The sequence below is a fragment of the Artemia franciscana genome, chromosome 19 (genome assembly GCF_032884065.1).
Source record: "Artemia franciscana chromosome 19, ASM3288406v1, whole genome shotgun sequence".
Lineage (NCBI taxonomy): Eukaryota > Metazoa > Arthropoda > Branchiopoda > Anostraca > Artemiidae > Artemia > Artemia franciscana.
Genome location: NC_088881.1, coordinates 4,772,866 through 4,790,117, shown reverse-complemented (window position 1 = coordinate 4,790,117; position 17,252 = coordinate 4,772,866). Strand labels below are relative to the sequence as shown.

Here is a 17,252-nt window from a genome sequence, read left to right as displayed (position 1 = left end):
GTCCCCGTGGGAGGGGCAACAAGTTACAAACTTTGACCTGTGCTTACATATAGTAATGGTTATTGGGAAGTATACAGGCGTTTTCAGGAGGATTTTTTTGGTTTTTGGGAGGGGTTGAGAAGAGGGGGATATGCTGGGGGAACTTTCCTTCGAGAATTTGTAATGGGAGAAGAAAATTTCCATGAAGGGAGAGCAGGATTTACTAGCATTATTTAAAAAAAAAACAATTAAAAAATAAAAGTGAAAAAGCTTTTTCAGCTGGAAGTAAGGAACAGCAATAAAACTTAAAACAAACAGAAATTATTACCCATATGAGGGGCTCACCTCCTTCTAATACCTCGCTCTTTACGCTAAAGTATTTTCGGTAATTTCAACTACTTATTCTACGGCTTTTGTGATTCAGGGGGTCATTCTTAATGAATTGGGACTAAATTTAAGCTTTAGTGTAAAGAGCGAGGTACTGACGATGGGGCGAATCCCCCCATATATGTAATAAAAACATGAGAATACAAAAGTTCTTTACGTAAGCTAATTATAAGTTACGTAAATCTTTTACCAATAAAAAGATTCGTAAAAAATTAAAAGTTCTAGTTGCCTTTTTAATTAACCAAAAAATCGGGGGGCAACTAGGCTTCGTCCCCCGCTCTTTTTTTCTCAAAATCATTCGGTCAAAATTATGAGAAAGCCATTGAGCCAAAAAAAAAAATATGCAAATTTCGTTTTGATTATTCCTCTGCGGAGAGCCAAAATCAAAACATGCATTGATTCAAAAACGTTCAGAAATTAAATAAAAAAAACAAGTTTTTTCAACTGAAAGTAAGGAGTGACATCAAAACTTAAAACGCACAGAAATTACTTCGTATATGAAAGAGGCTGCTTCCTCATCAACGCCCCGCTCTTTACGCTAAAGTTTTTTACTGTTTTAGAAAGAAGAATTGAGAGAAAGAGTCAAACTTTAGCGTAAAGAGCGGGGCGTTGATGAGGAAGCAGCCTCTTTCATATACGAAGTAATTTCTGTGCGTTTTAAGTTTTGATGTCACTCCTTACTTTCAGTTGAAAAAACTTGTTTTTTTTATTTAATTAGAACAAGAACTAGCTTGTCTTTTGAAAGAGAAGCTGTCCCAGATTCTCGAAAAGTGCAAAAAGTAAGTTACCCTTTTCTTTTAGATGGGCTAAAATGGACTTTCAGTTTGTTAATTTTCTTAAGAGAAGGGACCAAACGGTTAAGTTTCTAGGTGAAATCATTTCCTAATTTCATAGGTTTAAGATGGCAGCATTGTTCAATTTTTTTTGCCTGTATTTTGTTTTTACGGAGTAATTTTTAATATTTGTAGGCTATCTTTGACATTTTAGAGGTACACTGTAATATCTTGCAAAATTTCAAGGAGAAGAAGGCACTCTGACTAATGGTAATAATGAAGAGACAGTTGAACACATTTTAGTTGATTGTGTTCATTACGTAGAACAAAATAGAATGACTACTTATCTAAAAACAGAAAATATTTCAGTGTATCTACTTTTGGGTAGCTTCTCAAGTAATTAATTGAAATATACAATCATAATGTTGCATAACCACGATTTTTTGTCAATGTTGCGTGGTGGGGTGCGCATAATTTATAGGCCAGTGTTAAACGGGCTGGTATGGTAATTCATCTGTAAGAATCTTTTCGTAAGGGTTGACTTTCAGACCGAATTTATTTACGTCGTGGAGTTAAACAAGGGTCAGTTCTTAGCCCCTTTGTGACACAAATAGATCGGTCACCGCTATATGTGATTAAAGGTATCGACATTAGCCACTTTTCGTATGCTGATGATATTTTGTTATTCTCGGATAATTTAATATCCATGCAGAATGCAATTTATGTATTATATTCACATCTACGGAAGATAAGAATAGAAATTCAAGCTTCTAAAACAGAATTTCTAGTGGCGAATAGTAAAAGTGATATTTAGCATCATTCAATTAGGGCGGGATCATTTAATATTATTAAAAGAGTTTGTAAACTCAGTCAGGGTTGACCCAGATCTGAATGGGTACCTAAAGAAATCTGGGGGACAAACACGGGAAGCGTCGAATAATTTGCACACAATCACGCATTGCACGACAATTCTCAAAACATCCAATATTTTCCAAGGATATGCACCATTAAGCGTACAATAATAACAATGATAATAATAATAATAATAATAATAATAATAATAATAATAATAATAATAATAATAATAATAATAATAATAATAATAATAATAATAATAATAATAATAATAATAATAATAATAATTTGTTTATGCCCTCTTTAAATATAAAAGATACACACAGAGGAGAATGAAAAGAAAACTGAAAAATATAAAATTACACTTCTAATGAAAATCAGTAGATCATAGCTGTTTTTTTTTGCACATAACTCAAAAACCATTCAATAAACATGACCCATAAATAATAACATAACTCTTAAGAATATTTTTTCTTCTTTTGTGTTAATGCTAAAGCCATGGTTCGAACCTGGAACCTTTCGGACCTAGAACCTGGAACATAACGCTGTTTTTTAGTTTTTTTAGCTTTTTTAGTTTTTTTAGTATTTTGTTCTTAGTTTTTTTTGTAGTTTTTACCGTTTTTAGTTTTTTTCTTGTTTTGTATTAATGCTAAAGCCAAGACTCGAACCTGGAACCTCTCGGACCTAGAACCTGGAACATAACGGTTTACCGACTCAGCTACTTCGGCTTGAATACATTCGTTTTTGAATTGGTATATGATGAAATAATTCAGACGTCATATGTGGACAGACAGACAGACACACAAACAATTAACTCATTTTTATATATATAGATAGATTGACATCATATTGTAACAGATAACAGACTTATTGAAACTTTCTCCTTGAACCACGATTTGATCATTGACGAAAGTCTTGCGGTCTAAAGATCTAGAGATCTCTAGAAAGTCTTGACGAAAGTCATGAAAATTTTTTTAGAAAAGCTTAGGGTTAACAAATTTTGTTGAGAAAAAGTTAGAAATTCAGAGACAGCATTATGAATTTTATTATACAAAACATCAAGCGAAGTCGCAGCTAGAAAGAGCAAAGTGTCATCTGCAAATAAAATGACACCAGCCTCCAACAGGTAATGCTTCATTCGATCAATAAAAATGATAAAAAGGAGGGGTCCCAGGATTGACCCTTGTGGGACTCCACACTCTATTTTCTTTTTTGAAGATAAAAATGATCCATTCTGTACTATCTGATACCGGTCGTGTAGATATGATGAAAACCGCTCAAGGCTTAAGCCCCTTACTTCAATCGAGGCAAGAACTCGAATAAACCCTGGGTGGTCCGTATTGAACGCTTTTCTTATATCCGAGAACATAGCAGCAGGTCTAAGACCAGCTTCAAATACATCATTAATCCAATCAACCAATTCCAGAACTGCCATATCTGTAGATTGCCCTTTACTGAATCCAAATTGGTTTTCCATTAGAATTATATTTTTTTCAATATAATAACTTAACTGGGCATGTACAGCTTTCTCATATAACTTAGAGAAAAGTGGGAGAATAGATATAGGTCTTCGATTCGATGGGTCATCTTTTTTCCCTCCTTTATGAAGAGGAACCCCTCTTGTAATTGTTAGTGCTTGCGGGAAGACTCCATGATCCAGAGAAAGGTTGATGAGGTGCGTCAAGACAGGTAAGACACTCGTTTTTGCGGCTTTTATGAGTTTCAGCGAAAACAACCATCCCACTAGATTTTGACTTCATCGTAGCCAGGAATTGTGCCACTTCCCGTTCCAAACATCTTTGAAATTCAAAGGAATTCTCACTTGCAGGCCGTCTTTCAAAAACAGATCCAAAACTCACAGATGTGCGTAAGCTAGACCGCGCTTGATCGCAGTCTTTTTCCTTCATTTGGAAAATAATCACACAGAAATTCAGCTATGTGTTGAGAATCAGTAAAACGACCTTCATCGTCTCCGTGGCTCTCACCTCCACCCTACTGTGAAAATTACCCAAAAGTTTATTTATTGTTTTCCATGTATTTTTCATATTCCCTTGATTTTCATGAATTTCATTTTGGAAATGAAGTTTCTGAGCTTTCCGTTTTACTGAATTTAAAATATTCCGAAACTTTTGAAATTTTATAAAATTATCATTTGAACGATCCTTTAAATTATTTACATAAAGTTGGTTTTTCTGCTTTGTTGAAACTAGAATGGCTTTTGTTATCTATGGTTTCTTAGGAAAATTTCTATTAGGGTTGATTCTTCGTAAGGGACATGTTTAATTCATTACATTAGTCACTATCTCACTGAAGAGGTCATATGCAGCATTTGGAATCTTTTCTTCTATTACACGCGAAAAATTCGTTTCAACCATCTTATTTGCAAAACTGTTTAGGTTTTTACTTTTCATTTCACGGTAAAACGATGCCCTTGCACACCGTTTATTTTCCTTTGACTGATTCAGCTTTATTTTACTTATTAAAACAAGGTGATCCAACCCGTTGGACACACTCACATCTGCTTAGGATCTTTCAAGTAATCCACCATTAACGAAAAAATTATCAATTAAGGTGGCCAAACGATGCGAAATCCAAGTTGGAATAGTTACAAGAGGGAAACTATCATGTGACACCGTCATATTAACAAAATCTGAGCTATTTGCTTTTTTTTAGTAAATCAATATTAAAATCTCCCATCATAAATTTATTTTTATTTTCATTGTTAATTTTGTCTAATAACAATTCAAATTCATCAATAAAAAAACTAATATCACATGACGTATTTTTGTAAATTAACCTCAAAATCATTTTTTTCCCTTCATTTTTTATTTCGATGAAAAGGGTTTCGGTCCTAACTTCCAGCCACAGGGAGAGATCATTCCTAATCCAATAATATGAAAAAAACTTCGTTTTCTTAAAGAGTTAAAGAGGCTGCGGCCCAAAGTCGAACCATAAAATGTACAGGAATTAGAAGAGGCAGTTGGGGGGGCTGCCGCCCCCCAAACCCCCAGCTTTTAAAGACTCTTTTGTACAGGTTTTTTTTTTGCTAACCCCCCGCTCTTAGCTTCGGAAAGGCCCTCTTTTAATTAACAAAAAATTGAAATGAATGAATAATGGAATAACTTCGAAAAATATTAAACACAAGAGGACCGGAGAACCATTGCGCCGAAACTAGTAATTAGTAACAATGAAGTCCCCCCACAAAAAAAACTGTACAAAAGAGTCTTTAAAAGCTGGGGGTTTGGGGGGCAGCAGCCCACCAACTGCCTCTTCTAATTCCTGTACGTTTTAAGGTTCGACTTTGGGACGCAGCCTCTTTAACTCTTTAAGAAAACGAAGTTTTTTTCATATTATTTCTGTACGTTTTTCTACAATCCATGGTGGATGTAATTTAATAATTCCTGTACTCCTCGTACAGGAATTAGGAGAGGAACTTGGGTGGCTGCCGCCCCCCCCCCGCTTTTAAATCATTGTATAAAATAGAAAAAAATAGATAGAATGACCGAAATGTTTCTTTTGCTCATAAGAAGCTAATATTCTGTTATCTCTCAAATGATAAGCTGTCCAGGTGTTATCAAAAATTTTTTGATGTTGTGAAAAAAAACCGCCCGTAAGGGACTTGAACCCTTGACCCGAGGATTAAAAGTCCCACGCTCTACCGACTGAGCTAATCACTTGCATGTGTGTAAATATAACTTCTCAATAACTTTTAAAAATTTCAAATTAACATGGCCTCTTATGGAGAGAAATGCGTTAATTAAGTAGCTAATGCGTGGTTTCTGGAAAACAGGGAAGGAGTTATCGGATCGAGCTGAAATTTCGCGGATAAGCTCCTGGGCCGTTGGGGACCTTAATTTGTGAATTTCAGCCCGATCGGACAACGTTAAAAGGGGGGGGGGGTTGGAGGGTCGAAACTTTCGGGGGGTTAAGATTTTCCTACGAAACTTTCCAGGAAAATTACTTGGAGAATTCCGCATCGAATGAGTCTTCGTACACCCAGATCCGATGTCGGATGTGACCTTTAGGCGTCTAGGAAAAAAAAGAAAATGAATTTTAAGTGGCTATGCGTGGTTTCTGGAAAACAGGGAAAAAGGGGGGTAGTTATTTCTTTAGTGGATAGTGTTAAATTTAGCTTCACCAGAATACATTAGTAGTGAATTAATTTTTATTAAGGATATTCTAGTAGGAAATGGATATCCCGAAAATATGATTTCTCAAATAATTGAAAAAAGGAAAAAAAAGTTACTGGAACCTGTAAAATTAGAAGAAAATGAATCAAATCAAAAACCAAATTACATAACTTTGCCTTATATCCCAAGGTTGTCACAGAAATTAAGGAAAGAATTAAAAAAACATAAATTAAAAACAGCTTTTAAATCAGGACAAAATATAAGCTCATGGCTAAATAACGGAAAAGATAAAGTTCCAAGAAATATACAACAGGGGGTATACAAAATTCCATGCTCTTTTGGTAAATTTTATGTAGGTAGAACACAGCAGAATTTAAAAAATAGGCTACAGCAACACAAATATGCGATAGATTGCTCGTTAAGACAAAATAAAAAACCTGATACTTTTGAATCCGCTATAGCTGGTCACGTGTATAATTTTCCTCATCATAGTATTTTATTTGATCAGACAAAAATTATTGATAAGTCTGTAGGACTTTTACAAAGTTTCAGAGAAATTATAGAAATAAAAAAGATTATCTATGGGGGTATTAGCATAAATAGAGATGAGGGGGAATTTAAAATAAATTCAATTTATAATAGTTTAATTAAAGACCAGTCAAAAACTTCAATGAGTATTGATTTGCATAATTGTCCTGAAACAAGTAATAACCTTGCGAACGGAGGTTAAAGCATGGTCAATGCTGTAAGAAGTCAACGGACGGCACCTAAAATAGCAAATGAAAAAATCCATTCAATTTATAATTCATAATTGTGTTTCATTAACCTGTAAGATTTTGATTGGATTTGGGGGTTGGGTGACCTCTTTTTCGTATTGTTACAAGTATTTATATTTTTCATTTTTGATAGATCCCCATTTATACAGCGATTGTGGCAGAGGAAAGTGCCAATAGAAACAATTATTTCAGTTTTTTTCTAAGGTTACAGTCAAGTGCGGGAGTTTTTGTTTTAAAATGTGAGTTCTTGTTTCTTTTATATTTGATCGTTTATATTTTTAGTTTGGTTTAGTTGTCGTGGTATTTTTATAATGTCTTAAAAATAGTCTTAAATTGTTGTAATTTTCTCCTTTTTTGTTTTTTTTCCCCCGTTGAGAAAGGCTCCCAGAGGTGGGGCCGAAATATTCGGAGTATTTTTTTTTTTTGTTAGTTAAAGTGTAGTTTTTATTTTATTTTGTTGTCACTGCTTTATTATAAAAAAATTAAACCCGTTTTTTCTTCAATTATTTGTTTGGGTATTAAGTTATAGCTTTCAGAGAATGCTTAAAGAGGAAGATCAATATATCAAAAGTTGATATGTAAATGCTACCACTAAGATAACTATCACTACTAATTTTACTTCTACTTTTATTTTATATAATTAACATCAGTTATTAGCCCAAAGGTTAATATAAACATATCCCCTCCAAGTGCTGCAGCATGATATGGAGAAGGGATAACCAAACAAATCCACAAAAGAAAAAAAGACTTAACGTTAACCTCAGAAGGGGTTGAAAAACAAAACACAACTGCAATACCATATACCCTACAACCACTAACTTAACACTCAAATCCTTCCCTAACACACCTAAATCAAAATAAAGCACTAAATTCAAGGATTTAATGCAAATTTAATCTTTCATCTTCGTTAACTTGGGTGGACAAACTTAGAAAAGTAGCGAACTTACCTCTGACACAAATATATATGAAAATTTCAGCCTAATAATCACGAAGCGTAGTAGTTGGAAGTATTTTCAGCCTAACATAAGCTTCACAACAAGATTCAGAAGGGCTTACATCAACTAGTATTCTAATAGCAATATTTTGCAAAACTCAAATAGGAGGAAGGATTGAGGAGAAAATCCCCAGCTGGATTGAACTACAATACAAAATATAGAGGTGGATAAAATGTAACATAGAAGCATTTCCTTCGGAAAACAAAGTTACGAATTATACCAAAATTCCTAGCTAATATAATTTAGACTATCTCAATATGAACTTTAAGTGAGAATGATTTATCAACAATAATACTAAGGTATCGAACACTCGAAATCCCCAATATTGCACGGTCCCCCAATTTCAACCAAAGATATGCATAAATAACAATTATCAGACCGACCTTAATGCACCACATCCAGACAGATAATACCTGAGTATTATTAGACAGCACAGAAACGAACGATTCAGTCGTTTTCGCACACACAGTTGGAACTGTACCATCAGAAAACTTCAGGATATAAAAATTAATCTCTTTATTGGTAAAGTCTGAAACCTTATTTAAAGGTGGCGGAAGAGAAGAAGAAAGGTCATTAACAGAAATCCAAAATAATTAAGGGCTTAAAATAGACAGTTGGGGTACACAACATCTCTCTTGCAGTGGTTGAGAAATTGAAAACGACCAGAAGGGAAACTAATTATAAGATTATAAAACCATCCATTAACTCCATACCTTCGCAACTTTTCAACATTTTAAGCTATACGGCTTTTCAACTATACAGCTATACGGCTTATTGTGAGCAAAACTAAAATCTATAATTTTATGCACATTTCCTCTCGCCTCCTTTAAGTAATAGATCCACGTCTACTGTCTTAAAACAACCAAGGAATATGCCAGCTTTAAAGCAAGAATTATTCAACCCAACAAATCTTCCAAAATTGCAGCCTTTTAATTTCTCTTTTTAAAGTATTAATATGTCTTTGTCGTTTTATTGTTTCTTTATTATATCTTTTTATTAAATAAAAACTACACGTCTTTTAGTCTAAAGACTAACCGACTATGTTTTTTATTATATCTTTAGTAATAGTTCTCCTTTTTTTTACAAAAATGGTTGATACAGTTCATTACAAGTGGGGAATATGTATATTTTATCAGTATCATGGTTGTAGAGACAGCTAAAAGCAATAAAATACCAAACAACGTTATATAGCATCTTTAGAAAAGTTGCTCTTCTTGGGTATGGTGCCATATTTCACTTACTGAGCTGCCTAATTCTCTGAGGTTCGTCTCTTACTATTCTAACTAAGAAAATCCCATTTTAATCATTTCTTCCCCGTCAAAATTCCTTTTCTCCGTTCTCTCTTCTTTCTTTATTGTATCAATCATTGTTAAAGGCAAAAAATTTATTTAATCAAACATCAAAAGAACGACAAATTTCAAAGTAATGTAGATAGTCTATCCAGATATAGTTCTAGGTATCCTCCAACAAAAAGGAAAGGTAGTCCCTTCCTGTCCTCTGATTCTTAATTTAGTCATTTTCTATATCCAACATACCCTTCAGCAGGAGTGCTTTGGGAATAATGTTTTTTTGTTTTTTTTAATTTGGTCGCTCAAAGTTTTGCTTACTCAGTCACTGTTGACAGTAATCTCACCGAGAGTTAATCATAAACGGAGTAACTAGAATATAAAACCATTATATTGCAGCCAAAAAGTTTTACGTAGCTCGTTGGTAATTTATGTCTTTTGTGTCATTACTATGGAGCAGCCCAAAAGTCAATCGTCCTTCCCAGGACAGGATCTTTCCCCCTTTCCTCATTGTTAGGATACAGTTTACAGTAAGAAAAAGACGTAGAAAAGAGTTGTATTTGACTGGTAATAAGAGCCAAACTTCGCAGTAAATTTAAAAAATTTAACAAATGAAATAGAAACGACAATTATAACTTTTCTTTGTCACTTTCCTATAGATGAAAGCATTGATCATTAACACTTATTGAAAAAGTGTAAAAATAATTTGAAAGTCCTATTTTTACTATAGCCATTGTTCAGATGTATAGGTAAATCTACGATATAGAAAAGTTTTAGGTAAACATTCAGTAAAACTTATAGAGTCTTTGAAATTAAATTAAGGATGTTTATACTTCATTATTAATCAGGGCTACGAAAATGCACATATTTTGGACTAGAAAATTTTCTACACTAATCAAACAGTTCGTGGTAACAAACTGTAGTAAGGAACGACCCGGCTCAATAGTAAATGAAACGCTAAGAAAAAAGGAGTTTTGATGCTAAAAGATACATCAAAAGAACCAAATTTTCAGGCTGATTCTAAATATATAAGTTTCAATTAATTTAGTCTTTTTCATCAAAAGTTACGAGCCTAAGAAAATTTGCCTTATTTTGGAAAATAGGGGGAAACATCCCCTAAAAGTCATAGAATCTTAACGAAAATCACATCATCGCATTCTGCGTATCAGAGAACTCTATAGAAAAATTTCAAGCTCCTATCTAAAAAATGTGGAATTTCGTATTTTTTTGCCAGAAGACAAATCACGGGTGCGTGTTTATTTGTTTGTTTGTTTGTTTTTTTTTTGTTTTTTTTTTCTTTTTCCCTGGGGTCATCTTATCGACCAAGTGGTCCTAGAGTGTCGCAAGAGGGCTCATTCTTACGGAAACGAAAAGATCTAGTGCCCTTTTGAAGTGATCAAAATAATTGGAGGGCGCCTAGGCCCCCTCCCACGCTCATTGTTTTCCAAAAGTCAATGGATTAAAACTTTGAGATAGCCATTTTGTTCCGCATAGTCGAAAACCATAAGAACTATGTCTTTGGGAATGACTTACTCCCCCACAATCCCTGGGGGAGGGGCTGCAAGTCACAAACATTGACCAGTGTTTACATATAGTAATGGTTATTGGGAAGTGTACAGACGTTTTCAAGGGGATTTTATTTTGTTTTGGGGTGGGGTTGAGGGGAGGGGCTATGTTGGAGGATATTTCCTTGGAGGAATATGTCATGGGGGAAGAAAAATTCAATGAAAAGGGCGCAGGATTTTCTAGCATTACTATAAAAAAAAAAACAATGAAAAAATAAACATGAAAAGTTTTTTCAATTGAAAGTAAGGAGTAGCATTGAAATTTAAAACGAACAGAGATTATTAAGCATATGAGGGGTTCTAAAAATACTTTAGCATAAAGAGCGAGGTATTTAGGAGGAGACAAATACCTCGCTCTTTATGCTAAAGTATTTTTAGTAATTTCAACTATTTATTCTACGGCCTTTTTGATTCCTGGGTCATTCTTAAAGAATTGGGACGAAACTTACAATTTAGTGTAAAGAGCGATGTATTAACGAGGGTACAAACCCCTCGTACACATAATAAAAATATAAGAATATAAAAGTTTGTTACGTAAGTTAATTCTTAAGTTACGCATATTTTTTACTAATAAAAACGTTCGTTAAAAATTAAAAGTTCTAGTAGCCTTTTTAAGTAACCGGAAAATTATAGGGCAACTAGGCCTCCTTCCCCACCCCTTATTTCTCAAAATCATCTTATCCAAACTAAGAGAAAGCCATTTAGCAAAAAAAAATTAATATACAAATTTCATTTCAATAATTTATGTGCGGAGAGCCAAAATCAAACATGTATTAATTCAAAAATGTTCAGAAATTAAATAAAAAAACTAGTTTTTTTAACTGCAAGTAAGGAGCGACATTAAAACTTAAAACGAACAGAAATTACTCCGTATATGAAATGGGTTGTCCCCTTCGCAATCCCTCGCTCTTTACGCTAAAGTTTGACTCTTTGCCACAATTCTACTTTTAAAACAATTAAAAGCTTTTACGTAAAGAGTGAGGGATTGCAGAGGGGACAACCCATTTCATATACGGAGTAATTTCTGTTCGTTTTAAGTTTTAATGTCGCTCCTTACTTGCAGTTAAAAAAAACTATTTTTGTTTATTTAATACTTAAAAAGGCTTGCATCTTAGATTTAATTATTTTGTGCTATTAAATATTAATTATTTTAGCAAGTTGTAATTTATTCGGAACTAAAATTATTTTCCCAATATTTTGGCGGTCCGTTAAGCGTTTTTGGGCTTCTGTAACTTCATTAAATGTAAAAACACTGTCAATTATTGGCACTATCTTTTGCTGTTTGTATAAATTAAAGAGAAAATCCATTGCTTTTTTGTATTCACTTGGAGATTTATTGAGGAGGGTTGTCAAATTGAAACCATGGACGCCAGTGTTTTCCATAATTAGCTGAATAATTTGTATGCTTCCAGATGTCTTGGTTAGAGCATCTTTGTCAATAGAATTGTTAATAATGAACGAGCTTGCCCCTGAAAAATAAATTTCTTCAACGATCATGAAAAAAAGCTTTAAAATGCTATTTAAGAAGAGGATGGCAAATTCTAACATAAAAAGTTTCCAGTGTTATTTTTTTCGATACTTTTTGAATCCCCCCCCCCCTCTGAATTGGGTGATGGTTTTATGTAGAATAAGGATATCTTTTGGTGGGCTCAGTCAAATAATTTTCACAACAAGCTCTAATCTTTAAAATAAAAGAGAAAAGTAATAAATTTTTATCCAAAATAAAAATTGACAATAAATTCTAATGATTATTAAATTTAAATAAAATTTTTACAATTTCTAATTAGCAATGATGAAAATTAGAATTAACAATAAATAAGATACTAAGAGAACGGTTGAAATGTTAATATCGAAATAAATGACTTTTTTTTATACCTATACCACCTACCACCTACCCCCGAAATTATTATCTTGTTTTGATTGTAACCTTTCTGTCATGTAAGATGACATATAAATACACTGTTACTCTGACGTTTCAGATAATTACCAACTGTAGGGGCAAATTTTCCAACAATTACCAACTGTAGGGGCAAAAGCAAATTTTCAAAGATGAAACTATTTTATAAGACAAGCTATGGTAAGTAATTGCAACGGCAACTGCAGCAAAAATGGTAATAGCCTCCAAAAGAGATTTGGGTCAGTATCTGCGGTTTCTACAGCGTTATGACTCAGCAAACAGGGTTGGCGATTGTTATTTATTTAAAAAAAAAAAAAACAGTTTTTAAGCCCATGCTAACTTATACAGTTAAAAGACACTTACAAAACTTACTTAATGTACATTTCTTAATTTTAAAGCCTATTGTGAAGTGGTAAAAAGAGCTTTCTGGGTTCTTTTCTTATACAGCCAGGCACTAAAGTTTCGAAATTTTTTTTTAATGTTTTCACGTAATTAATATTTTTCTATGATTATTTTACATATGGCAACCCTGAAATGCTGTTTTTCAAGCAAATTTTTACATTGTCACCCAACAAAATCTTTAAGGTATTGCAAAATGAACGCTTCTTTCTGCTACTCTGGTTGACCCAGAAGTCAAGACAAAACATTAAGGTCTGAGAAAATAAGTGAAACTTGTTCTAGAGGAAAATGTTCTTTTCGAGTTGGACCTTTTTTTATAATTTACATAGTAAAAATAGCAACTAAAAGGAAAGAAATACGAGAAAGTTTTACATTGCCCTTTCTACTTCAACCTCTTATCCCGTTTTCTCAGTAGCTTTTTACTATATTTAGTAATGATCTTCTGTCAACGAAAGACACAATCTTGAACAAGCAATTTCAAGCCTACTGCCTCCAACTCATTTTAAATTCATGCCTAAAAATATTGTGCTGCTATTAATATCTCTGTCGTTTGCTGCGCTGTACTTTTCAAGAGAGTTGCTAGTCCAAAAGTTCACTCTGCTACTCCTATTACAATCACAGTTCTGGTTAAGCCAATTCGTAAAAGGTCTGCCCTGCTCTACTTTAAAGCCACGCAAATAGGATTCCTCTACGGGAAAGAAACAGTGGAAGGAGCTTTTCCTTTTGAAAACTGGAAAGAAATACATCCCATCCTGGAGATATTTTTCTTTCTAGGGCTAAAATAAGAGAAAGGTTGAGATGAATAAAACATATTCTACAAATGAAGGGTGACATAATACCAATGCTCGTCCTTTTATAGAATTCTTTCTTTGAAGGGCGTATAGAGGAAAGATTTAATTACATTGAGATGAAGGAGATGAGGGAGAAGTTTGCGCAACTCTGTGGTGATTGATTCTGCGGTGAGTTCTTGGGAGCAGGGCTAATATAAGTTAGTACTAATAGCATTAAAATATTCTAAATCCTGTAATTCCACTAGATCCTCAATTTCATTTATTGTAACTTAATTAACTACTGTTGGGTAAGTAATTGGTAACATATTTGACAAATAATGGTAAATAATTTAAACCCTTATTGAATCTGTTGGTCTAAAGTTCTATTTTGTCTGAACTACGATAAGTAGAAATTGTATATCAAACAGTTCGTGGTAACGAACTGTAATAAGGAGCGACTCGGCTCAATAGTAACCAAAACTCTAAAAGACAGAATTTTGATACAAATAGCTACGTCAAAAGAATTTTAATGCTGATTTTAAATATATTAGTTTTATCAAGTTTAGTTTTACCCATCAAAAGTTACGAGCCTGAGAATATTTCCTTATTTTAGAAAATAGGGTAAAGCTTCCCTATTGTAGAGGTTTCAAGCTCCTATCTACAAAAATGTGGAATTTTGTATTTTTTGCCAGAAAGTAGATCACGGATGCGTGTTTATTTGTTTATTTATTTGTTGTTTTTTTTCCCAGGGGTGATAGTATCTACCCAGTGACCCTAGAATGTTGCGAGAGGGCTCATTCTAACGGAAATGAAAAGTTCTAGTGCCTGTTTTAAGTGAACGAAAATTGGAGGGCACCTAGGCCCCCTCCCACGCTAATAATTTTCTCAAAGTCACCGGATCAACATTCTGAGATAACCATTTTATTCAGCATAGTAAAAAAAACCTTATAACTATGTCTTTTGGGAAGACTTACTCCCAAACACTCCCCGTAAGAGGGGGTACAAGTTACAAACTTTGACCAGTGCTTACATATATTAAAGGTTACTGGGAAGCGTACAGACGTTTTCAGGGGGATTTTTCGGTTTGGGAGGGGTTGAAAAGAGGGGGACACGTTGGGGGAACTTTCCATGGAGGAATTTGTCATGGGGCAAGAAAACTTCCATGAAGGGAGCGTATGATTTTCTATCACTATTTAAAAAAAAAAACAAAGAAAAAATGATTATGAAAAAGTTTTTTCAACTGAAAGGAAGGAGCAGCATTAAACTTAAAACGAACAGAAATTATTACGCATATGAGAGGTTCACCTCCTTCTAAGACCTCGCTCTTTATGCTAAAGTACTTTTAGTAAATTCAACTATTTATTCTACGGGCTTTGCGATTCAGTGATCATTCTTAAGGACTTGGGACAAAATTTAAGCTTTAGTGTAAAAAGCGAGGTAGTGATGAGGGAGTGAACCCCCTCATATACGTAACAAAAACGTGCGAATACAGAAGTTTGTTATGTAAGCTAATTTGTAAGTTATGTATATATTTTACTAATAAAAACATTCGTAAAAATAAAAAGTTCTAGTTTCCTTTTTAAGTAACCACAAAATTGGAGGGCAACAAGGGCTACTCCCCTACTTCTATTTTTTCTCAAGATCATTAGATCAAAACTATAAGAAAGCCATTTAGCCAATAAAATAAATATGCAAATTTCGTGTTAATTATTCATCTGCGGAGAGCCAAAATCAAAATATGCATTAATTCAAAAACGTTCTGAAATAAAACAAAAAAACAACTTTTTTAACTGAAAGTAAGGAGCAATATTAAAATAGAACGAACAGAAATTACTTCATATATGAAAGGGACTGCTTCCTCATCTACGCCTCGCTCTTTCCGCTAAAGTTGTTTATTGTTTTAAAAAGTAGAGTTGATAAAAAGAGACAAACTTTAGAGTAACGAGCGGGGCGTTGATTAGGGAGCAGCCCCTTTCATATAGAAAGTAATTTCTGTTCGTTTTAAGTTTTGATGACGCTCATTACTTTTAGATAAAAAACTTGTTTTTTTTATCTAATTTTAAAAAAAGGCGAATTAAGCCGATTTAACTAAACCTTGCCACCAACAAAAAAAATGTGAATTGATGGTCAACATTCAAAATTTTATAAGCTTCAAGAGGGTAGAATTGGAAAAACTAAAATATATTTGGATAGCAAAGGGTCTAAATTTCCATATCCTCCCCTCCATCTAACTTAGATAATAATTCAGATTTTAATCTGTCAACTATGTAGTTCTATGACAAACAATAAAAACAGTAGGAACTGCTTAAAATACTATCTACTATGTTACACACGATTTTGCTCTCTATGAGATTTCCAAAGTCTTTATTAACTTTCAGTTTGTACTAAAATGTCAAAAATGTGGTTTTACAAAACATGGTTAAATAACATCCTGATTGTTTGGAAATGCTGCCGCGTTGAGATACGATTTTTATTCTATATTTTCTCTGGAATTAGGAGGCGTATATATTAATACTGTTGATTGGGATTTTTACGAAAATTTAGTTTGCATGGATTGTTGTTTTCCTCTAACCAACATTTTTGACATTTTTTCCGGTGACTAAATTTTATAATTCAGGTAGGCTACTATCAAGATTAAACTATCCGTAACCCTGTGAGGAGGAAAAAGAGATTTCTCCCACATTTACCTCCTATAAATCTCCAGAAAAGGAATAATTCTCCTTAAGAGGAATAAATAATAAAGAGAAATTAGAGATTTCTTCCGCATTTACCTATTATAATTCTTCTCCCAAGTGGTTTCAACAGTCTGTGAAGCATTGAAGAGGCTTCTCCACCGTAAGTGTCCAGGATCAGGTCAAAACCATTTGGTTTTATGGCGTTTAAGGCATTAACCGTTTCATTAAAGTCCTGTGAAGCACTGACACATTGTTTTACTCCCATTTCTTTCAAGAAATCATGTTTGTGAATAGAAGATATCCCGGCAATGTTGACATTTTTCACAGTCCGTGCAAGCTGTACAGCAGCTATACCAACACCACCTAGAATTAAATACTTGAAACTAAAGCCCTTTTCATTTTTGTTTTACTCCCTTTACATTGCTTACGTTGTTTTATATTGCTTTACTCCCACATCTTTCAAGAAATCGTGTTTGTGAATAGAAGATAGCCCAGCAATGTTGACATTTTTCACAGTCCGTGCAAGCTGTACAGCAGCTATACCAACACCACCTAGAATTAAATACTTGAAACTAAAGCCCTTTTCATTTTTGTTTTACTCCCTTTACATTGCTTACGTTGTTTTATATTGCTTTACTCCCACATCTTTCAAGAAACCGTGTTTATGAATAGAAGATAGCCCGGCAATGTTGACATTTTTCACAGTCCGTGCAAGCTGTACAGCAACTATACCAACAACACCTAGAATTAAATACTTGAAACTAA

General features: G+C 33.6%; 1 long non-coding RNA gene across 1 annotated transcript in view; it reads right to left on the bottom strand.

Moving 5' to 3' along the window:
- The window catches only part of LOC136039185 (uncharacterized), an 86,410-nt gene extending 69,687 nt beyond the window's left edge, over positions 1–16,723 (bottom strand). Inside the window, exon 1 of the long non-coding RNA XR_010620389.1 lies at positions 16,584–16,723. This is a non-coding gene — a long non-coding RNA (uncharacterized LOC136039185). The remainder of the gene's footprint in view (positions 1–16,583) is intronic.
- Positions 16,724–17,252: the final 529 nt, after the last annotated feature.